Raw genomic sequence first — 9,484 nt, 5'->3', positions numbered from 1 at the left:
AGAAAACAAAACAAGAACTGACAAATAGGATTATATCAAATTAAAAAGCTTCTTCACATTATAGGAAATAATCAGTGAAGAGGCAATCAGTGAAAAGACAGGAGATCTTTGCTACTTGGTTGATCACAGGACAGGCTTAATGTCCAGAATATATAAAAAACTAAAAAATAGCAACAACGAAACAAGCAATCCAATTAAAAATGGGCAAATTGCCAGGTGTGGTGTAAGATGCTGTAAATCCGGAGACTGGGGCAGGAAGATCATGAGTTCCAGGCCAGTCTGAAGACTGTGTCTACACACACACACACACACACACACACACACACACACACACACACACACGAGGGTTTCTGAAAAGATGAATTACAGATAATTGATATAAAAAATATCAGCCATGAAGAAAATACAAATCAAAATCACAATGCAATTCTGGAGAAAAGGAGTCAATCCAAATGTAAATTAGTACATAGCTACTCAAGAGAACAGCATAAAGATTCATCAAAAAAAATTTTTAAAGCTCCTGAAATAAAAACAATCAAATGATTTAACTACCCCATTTCTGGCATTTCTCCCCAGGAAATGAAGTCACCATGCAGAGGACAGGCCTGCAGGTCCACATTTATTGCAGCAGTATTCACAGAGCTAAGACAGGAGTGAGCGTAGGTGCCATCAACAGCTGAATAATGAAGACGTGTTTGCAGACAAAGAAGCTTTATCCCGTGTTATTATTTGAATATAAATGGCCCTCACAGGATCATGTTTTGAACACTTGGTCCCCAGCTGGTGTGACTCTCTTGGGAGGTTGTAAAAGCTTTGGGTGGTAGGGCCTAGCTGGAGAAAACAGTCCCTGGGGTGTGCCTCTGAACATTCTGTCAGGTCTTCAGAACCTCCTCAGCTTCCTGTCCACTGTAACATGAGCTGCTCTGCCATGACCTCCCCACTGTGATGGGCAGAACCCTCTGCAACTGTGAGCCAAGTAAACCTTTTGTCATCAAAGCCATCCTCTCAAGCATTCCAACCAATGCATTTGGCTTTGAGAAAAATAAAATACTGTCATTTGAAGGAAAAGGGATGGAACTGGAAAAGATTACGTTAAGCAAAATAAGCCAGACATACAAAGACAAGTTTGGTATGTTTTCTCTCATATATGGAAATTGTGTACAAGTGGAATTATTAGAGATCAGGAAGGAGCCAGGAAGTGATAGAGAGGGCAGAGAGGAGAGGAGAGTAGATAGACATGATCAATTATGATATGTGAATATATGGAAATATCACAGCAATCCCCCCAGAAGTAAAAGTTACCTATCCAGGGACACAATTAAGACAATGAAAAAGCAGCCTATAGAATAGGGAAAATACTACAATTCATATATCTAATAAGAGGTTATAGAAACAGCTCTCACAATTCAACAACAGCAACTCAAATAGCCTGGAGAGAGGGCTCAGCAGTTCAGGGTGCTTGTTGCTCTTGCAGGGGAACTGAGTTCAGTTCCCAGCACCCATGTTGGGTGGCTCACTGCTGCCTGTAACTCCAATTCCAAGGAATCCAATACTCTCTTCTAGGGCACTTGTACTCTCATGCACATACACACATGCACACACACGCATACAGATAATTAAATAATTCATTTTAAAAGCACATGCATATTTTTAAATGGGCAAAAGACTTAAATAGGTATTTTCTCCAAGAAGATATACAAATGACCACAAAGCACAAAAAAGATGCTCAGCTGGGCATGGTGGCACACGCTTTTAATCCCAGCACTTGATCCCAGCACTCACAGGAGGATCTCTGTGAGTTCAAGGCCAGCCTGGTCTACATAGTGAATTCCAGGACAGCTGGGGCTACAGGGAGACCCTGTCTCAAAAAGACCGAAAAAAAAAAAAAGATGCTCAATATCACTCATCATGAGCGAAACACAAATCAGAACCAATGATATTATCTCATACCCTCTAGGGTGCCTACTACTGAATCATGCAAAATATTTGTAAGTGTTGGTCGGGACATGGAGAAACTGGAGCCCTTGAGCACCACTGGTCTAAATCATGTAGCAACTATGGAAAAGAATCTGGCAATCTCTCAAAACATTAAACATAAACACTTGGGAGGCAGAGGTAGGCAATCTGAGTTCAAGGCCAGCCTGGTCTACAATAGTGAATTCCAAGACAGCTGGGCTACAGGGAGACCCTGTCTCAAAAAGACCAAAAAAAAAAAAAAAAAAAATTAAACATAGAATTATATAATCCAGAAATTCCAATTCTGGGCTTAGACCCAAAAGAACTGAAAATCTGGACTCTGAGAGCTATGTGTATACTCAAGTTTGAACAGCACTATTCACAATAGTCACATGGTGAAATCAATCCATATGGCCTGCCACAGACGAATGCTAAACTGAAATGGTTTCTAGCCATATACAACAGAATACTATTCAGCCTTTAACAGGAAGAAGATTTTGACACATTCTATAGCTTGGCTGAGGACATTATGCTAAGTAAGATGAGCAGTCACAGCTTAATGAGATTCCTAGTGGAATTCAGAGAAAGGAAAAGCAGTGGTTGTCAGGGGCAGGGGGAGGAAAGAGGGAGCTGGTTAATGGGTAGAGTTTCATTTTGGCAAGATGGCAGTTCTGGAGATCCATTGCAACAATACAAAAATATTTAAGGCTGCTGAAATAGCTATACTTTGAAAATTTACTGGTTTAGACAATAATGGTGTTTCCATGTACTATACCACAATTTTGGGGGGGGGACCTACACACACAACAAATGACTACCAACCAGTTTGCAGAATGGATCCCCATCAACCCTGCATTAGGATTGACCTCAAAAGCCACCTTTCCAAGCCCAGCATGAAGCCAAGTATGTTAGTTAGTTTTTCTCAACTTGACACAAACTAGACTGGGAAGGGGGAACCTCAGTTGAGGAATTTCCTCAGACTGACCTGTTGAGCACTGTCTTGATTGTTAATTGATGTGGGAGAGCCCAGCCCACTGTGGGTGGTGCCATCCCTGGGCAGGTGGGTCTGGGCTGTATAACAAGGGTAGCTGAGTAAGCCAGGGGAAGCAAGCCAGTCAGCAGCTTTCTCCATGGTTTCCTGCTTTAGGTTTCCTGCCTGAGCTCCTGCCTTGGCTTCCCTTAGTGATGGACTGTCACTTGGAAGAGTAAGATGAAATAAACCCTTTCCTCTCCACGTTGCTTTTGGTCATGGTGTTGAAAACAAACCAGAACACCAATGGCCTTTAACTCAAGAAGGGAAAGTGGGGACTTGGGAGGGAAGCCCGTGGGGGTGAGCTCAGACACTTGGGGATGCCCATACCTGCAGCATCTCCGCTGGGGAGGAAAGTTGTGCTCCAGGTGGTTCTGAGGCCTGGGGCTCCCTTACCATGAGACTTCCTGTGACTTGCTTCCTCCTCCTGCAGGCCTCACAACCAGGCAGAAATCCCTCTGGAGGGAGGAAAGTGGAGGGTGGCACTATCCCCCTGGAGCTTGCTGTTGACTACAGGGGAGCCAGTGCACACTCAATATCAGCACCTCTTCTGCGCTTGCTACTGGCTGGCTCCTTGCCGCCAATTGCAGTGGGTGGCGCTTGCATATGAGCATGTGGTAGGCGTGGCCAAAGAGCTGGGCCTGCCGCAGTGTGTCCTGGGCAGAGGGTGGTACGCAGTGACTGGCGAGTGCAGAATGTGTTCCAGGTGGACCTTACTTAAGCACCCCTTGGTCCTATGATGAGCTGAGGGCAGGCCTGTGCTTGCCTCAAGCTGATCTGGGGTGGGCAGGAGGGGCGGGGCGGGATCTCGAGCAGTCCTCAGGACCCCTGTGTGAGCATTTGGGGATGTCTAGGGAACAGTTAGGGTACTGCTGCCCAGTGGACCTTTGAGGACTCTGAGAGCACCCCTGGAGTGGGTTTGCGGAGCTTTTAGGGTAGGATGGCGCACTGTGCCAAAACCTCCATGAGCCCCTCAAGGTCCCAACTCTCCAGATTTTAGTAATAGGTCCGTGTCAAGTCCACATGTACAATTCTGCTAGTGCTTGCCTCTGATGCTACATGGGGTCCTTTCCTCTCCGAGTCTCTGTGAAGATAACTGAGTCATATTCAGAAAGTATTTAGAAGGATTTCTGGGCCGAGTGAGCACTACATGGGTTAATGGAATAAACATGGAATGTCTTCCTGCCCAGTTGCTTATGAAGCCTTGTCACTCTGAACAGAAGGATTTGGGGGAGAGGAGTGGTGCTAATAGAATTCTAGACAGAAAACAGAATTCTTTTTCATTTTAGGCATGAAAATAAACAATCAGCTTATATTGAGCTCATATGCAAACATCCTCATGACTAGGAACAGTAATGTCCCCAAAAGTCTATATGGGTCTCATCCTCACAGAACTGGATGCTCACTAGCTCAGGCTAGTAATTTTCAGAAAGCTCATCTTTGAGTAAGTGTAATGATGGATGTCTTTAAATAAATTAAAATCTGAGGTGAAAATAAACACTGGATTGAGAATAATAAGAACAGCAGCACCCATTTGGGTAGGAGTATGATGGCTGCTCACTGAACAACCTCCTAGTGGACATTAGCAATGGCTGTTCTTTATTCCCATATGTTGATTCTCCCGGGTGAACAGATGGGGTCCTGGGGAGGGAGGATTGTGAACAGGGCTGCCATGCCCACTGTAAGGTGCCCTCACCTCCAAGCTCCTTTAGAACTTGAGTCAATCTTAGTGGTCACAATACAGTGGAAGAGACTCGCCCTGTTTTTCTGAGCTTCACCTGGTCACTGCTGTGTCCTTGCCTGAGGCACTGGGGGCTTCAACACAGCAGTGAGGAAGCCATGTTAGTCCATGAGAGCAGCTACATGGTGAGTGTAGGTCTCATGGAGGTGTGGCCTCACACCAGCCACCAAAAGTGAATGAGCTGCTTTGCTCCCATGTCACTGACTGCCTTCCAGTCTTCCAGGGGACTCAGACACTGCATAGCAGGTACACTCAGATCCAGTGGACATTGCCGACCAGCTTCCTATCATGAGAAGTGGCCGTGGCCACACAAATGTTCTTGAGAGGGTCCAATAAGTTAAACTAACAGCTACCAGTGCCAGCAGGGACCACAGGGTCTCCTCTGGGTTGTCTTTGAACCAAACTGTATTTTGAAGCTCTGACCACAGTACCTCTGAATTTGTCTGTATTTTGACCTCAGGTCTGAACAGAGGCCACCGATAGGGGTAGGAGGGGTGCCCAATGCAGAGTTTCCCACTCACTGTAGGTCGCTCTCACTTGGGGGAACTCAAGCCCCCAGGGCCAAGAGCAAGCTGTAGACAGGTCTCAATGCAGCAAAAGAAATGAAAAACCCAGCTTCACTAAAGGGCCAGCTTTTGATAGCCAGAGCCTCAAGCAGGCAGATGCTTGCAAAGATTACCATAGCAACTGGGAACCACCAGAAACTTCTCAACACGTTGACAGCTCTTCCCTGGTTGGCCCCATCTTTCACCTTATTAGCATACCCACATTCAGCCAACTGGGGCCCAAATGGCTCTCAATAAATTGGTCTGTCCTGAAGCTTCAAGACACCTCTACCATGGAACTCAATGGCAAAGCAGGACCTTAGGTCACGGCTCCCTGCTACAGCCAGGTGCCAGGTCCCCAGATGCTTCTGCTTTAAGATTCCTTGGAGATGGACTCACCTGTTCCTCACACCTGAGGCTTCTGCCCTAGGCAGGAAGTTCTCTAAAGCCAGCCTCCAGACTTGACCATCAGCTGCAGGCAGAGGGACTCATTCCTGCCTCAGTCACCAGGGACCTGCCACTCTAGCCTTCAAGACCTGCTGGAGGTTGGGGGGAGACCCACTGCTTCTGTCATGTAACACCTGCAACCTCTCATCTAGGTCCCTGAGGCCTGCTGAGGATGTAGAATCTCTCAGTTCACATCCTTTTGCCACCAAGGGTCTTATGTTCTTACTTTCGCATTTAGGCTGTTATTTCCATGTAGCAAAAGTCTAGCCTAGTTTTCCGTTGGTGGTCTACCCACTCAAATCTTGGGACAAGAACCCAGCTACAAACAGGAGGCAGTCTCCAACCACCAACCGCTTCACCAGGAAGGTAAAACAGGGACCTCTGGACAAATTAATCCAATCTGACTGGTCTCTTTACATGAGGACATACACGTGCAGGATGACAAATGAAGACACAGGGAGCAGCCAGCATCTGACAGCCAAGGAGACCCCAGGAAGAGCTGGCCCTGCCAACTCTGATGTGGCTTCCAGGCAGTAAATCCCTGCTGTGTAAGCTTGTCTGTGGTTCTGTGGGCAGCTCTGAACATGCTTGTTCAGGGTGTGGGTACTCTCAGTGGTACAGGCTAACTGGGGGTACCCAGTACCTTCTAGAATGGGGCATGCAGAGGAAATAATGGGTACTCAGAGCCTCCAGGCCGCAGTGAGCCATGCTGCCTTGCCATGCATCTGGGAAGTCCCTAGAGGGTGACCCTACTTTCAGGGATAATATGCTGTAGTGGACAGAAAAAATGAGGCCATGTGGCATGAAGCAGCTTGCTTTCCTGGTCTCTGCCCTCCCTGCTCTTGTAGGAATGCTATTTATGTTTACCCTAATTATTGAACCTCAAATGACCACACAACAACACTGTCCTCTGCCCTGTACATCTATATACTGCTGCAAGAGCAGATCAGTCCTTGGTTGGTGACTACCAGGTGTCCATCCACAAAGCAGAGATGATGCTCCCACATGGAGGTGCAGGTCACAGAAGCAAGCTTCACAAAACCCCAGTGACAGAGTGGGCTTTGTTGGAACCTATGACGTTTTATTTTCTCTCCCTCCCTGTAAAACATGGATGCTATTAGTCCATATTCCTCATAGGAATGTTCTGTAATGCTCTGGACCACAGTTCTCCATGTTCTAGAACTTTTCTTTCTGTTCCATCAAAACTTTCCAGCACAGTGTTCCAGTCCTTGGGGCTCCAAGTAATGATGCCAGGGCTGATCAAACAGGAGGGTTTGCTGCCCAGTCCAAAGCAAAGCATGACGTCAGACTTTCTTACTGACAAGGAATGAGGCTGGAGCATTCTGACCTTTTTTTCTGTGTAAAGGGCCTCCAGGTTGGGGGTGGGGCTGCTCATTCTCGGCAGATCCCGTCTCTGCTCATGTGCAGGCCTGAGAATGGAAAAAAGGAATTAAAGAAGTAGAACCAGAGTACTTGCAGGAGGTACTTGGAGGAGGGTGAGCCGACAGAGCACAGCAGAAGCCTGGTGATTCACATGCCCTGCTTCCTGCTTCACTGTTTCCAGGTGGATCTTTATTGCTCCCTTTCTTCAGGGTCCTTCGGATTCAACTTACTCTTCTTTTTCAAGTTTCTTAAGGTATAAACTGCGAACATTGATTTGAGGTCATTTTTCTATTTCGCTATAAGCATTTCGTACTATAAACTTCCCTACTAACACCTTGTAAAATTTAATATGTTATGTTTTCCTTTTATTCAGTTTAAAAGACTTTAAATTTTCCCTTTTAATTTTTTCCTTGGCTCAAGGGTTATTTAAACACGTGTCACTTTTTTCTCACATACTTGTGGATTTTCCAGGAATCTTATGTGTGGTGTTTTAAATAAGTATCCCCCATAAGCTCCAAGTATTTGAACACTTGGTTACTTGGTGGCTTTGTTTTCAGAGGTCCAGGAGACATAAGCTAGCTGGGGGACATCACCGGCATAGTCAGGTCCCATTTCTGGCTTATCTCGCTGTGCTTCCTGTGCATGCTTGAAAAGATGAGCACTCAGCATTCTGCTCCACCTGCCTCCCAGCCACGATGGATTCTTATTCCTCTGAAACTGTAAGCCCAATAAACTTTTCCTTCTATAAGTGGCTGTGGTCATGGTGCTTTATCACAGTAACAGAAAAGTAACCAATAGAGAAGTTGGTACCAGAGGGTGGGCTGGTGCTGTGAAGAACCTGACCATGTCAGTTTTGGGAGGAATGTAGAGGACTTTGGAAGTTTGGGCTAGAAAAGCTATTGAATGCTGTGAGCAAAGCTTAATGGGCCATTCTAGCAGGAGCCTGGAAGAAAGCAGTGCTGAGGGCAAGACAGAGCCAGAGAGAAATAAGGACTTAAACAGCATCTGGGATATTTTGGCAAAGCTTCTGGCTGCCACCTGCCCATGGCCTAAGAACTTGCCTGAGGTAAAAATAAAAATGTAAAGGACTAATTTCTTTTTAAAAAATATTTTTAATTATTATTTTTTGCATGTGAATGTATTGCCTGCATGTGTGTAAGTGTACCTGTGTCATCCAATGCCCACAGAGATCAGAAGAGAGTGTTGGATCCCCTGGAAATGGAGTTATGGACAGCCGTTAGCCACCATGTGAGTACTGAGAATGGAGGCTGGGTCCTCTGCAAGAACAATGAGTGCTCTTAACCACTGAGCCATCTCTCCAGCCTCAAGGACTAATATCTTTGTTGGAGAAAATTTCAAGACATCCCAAAGTTAAATTGGTTGCATTACTATTAATGGTGAATATTATGCAGATCTACAATTAAAAACAGCAAATGGGATAGAAAGAAATACAAAATGTACAGTTTGAAGAGGAAAAGAAGGCTATGAAGTTTAACTTGACAGCCAAGGTGTGTTCTGGAAGAGAGTCTCCCATTGTTAAGGAGATTAGAGACTTTAAGAAGAGGCCTCCATGTTTGTACCCTCAAGGCAAGACCCCATCAAATTTAGCTTCCAACTTGTGGAAGGAGTTTTCTGCTCCTAGGAAACCACAACATACAAAAGCTGCTGGTAATGTGGGTGAAGAGAGCCAAGGTCCATTCCAAGTTGGCAGTCAAACTTAGCAGTGTTGTTCACATGGTGCTAGCTTTAGAGGCATGAAAGATCCAAAAGTGAAGGATCATTGGTTTTTCCTCCACAGTTTCAGGGAACTGCTGAGGCCAAGCAGGAGGTTGAGCAGGGGAGTCCCCGTGTAAAGAAAGCTCTGAGAGGCCATTCCATAAAGCAGTGAAAATCAAGCCTGGTTGGAGGTGGAGACTCCAAAATGTTGGAGATACCAGAGCTGTGAGCCATCTGCCAAGAAGAGCCGTATATAGGTTGTGGTACCAGCCCAAGAAAGAGAGATGCATGTTGCAGGCAGCAAAGCTGAAGGGTGTGAGCCATCTGAGCCCTTTGGAACTAAAATCTAAGACATCTCACATGGAGCTATAAGATTTGATGTTTGCACTACTGGGTTTTGGTCTACATTGGAACACAAAGAAGTTGGTTCTAATATTGGCAAACGAATGCCACAGCAACAAGAAAAACTGACCAGTGAGAGTGAAGGTAAGCAGGCAAAAAGCAAAAGCTCTCTTCGGCCATAGCCTTTTATCGGGGCTGCCGCCGGAAGGTACTGCCCACTTTTAAGGCGGATCTTCTAGGTTCAAATAACTTGATCGAGAAATTTAGTTAATCACATTTTGGTTAATTCCAGATCCAGTCAAGTTGACAACCAAGATCAGAGTG

The 9,484-nt window shown here is 45.7% G+C and overlaps 1 long non-coding RNA gene across 1 annotated transcript; it reads left to right on the top strand.

Annotated features, from left to right (window-relative positions):
• The first annotated feature begins 6,788 nt into the window (after nt 1-6,788).
• On the top strand, nt 6,789-8,324 carry LOC115069524. Its single transcript, XR_003848784.1, has 4 exons — nt 6,789-7,355; nt 7,660-7,821; nt 8,039-8,168; nt 8,290-8,324. It is a non-coding gene; the product is annotated as an uncharacterized LOC115069524 (long non-coding RNA).
• The last annotated feature ends 1,160 nt before the right edge of the window (nt 8,325-9,484 follow it).

Source organism: Nannospalax galili, unplaced genomic scaffold, assembly GCF_000622305.1.
Source record: "Nannospalax galili isolate Female #2095 unplaced genomic scaffold, S.galili_v1.0 scaffold332, whole genome shotgun sequence".
NCBI lineage: Eukaryota > Metazoa > Chordata > Mammalia > Rodentia > Spalacidae > Nannospalax > Nannospalax galili.
This window is presented reverse-complemented; position numbering and strand designations above follow the sequence as displayed.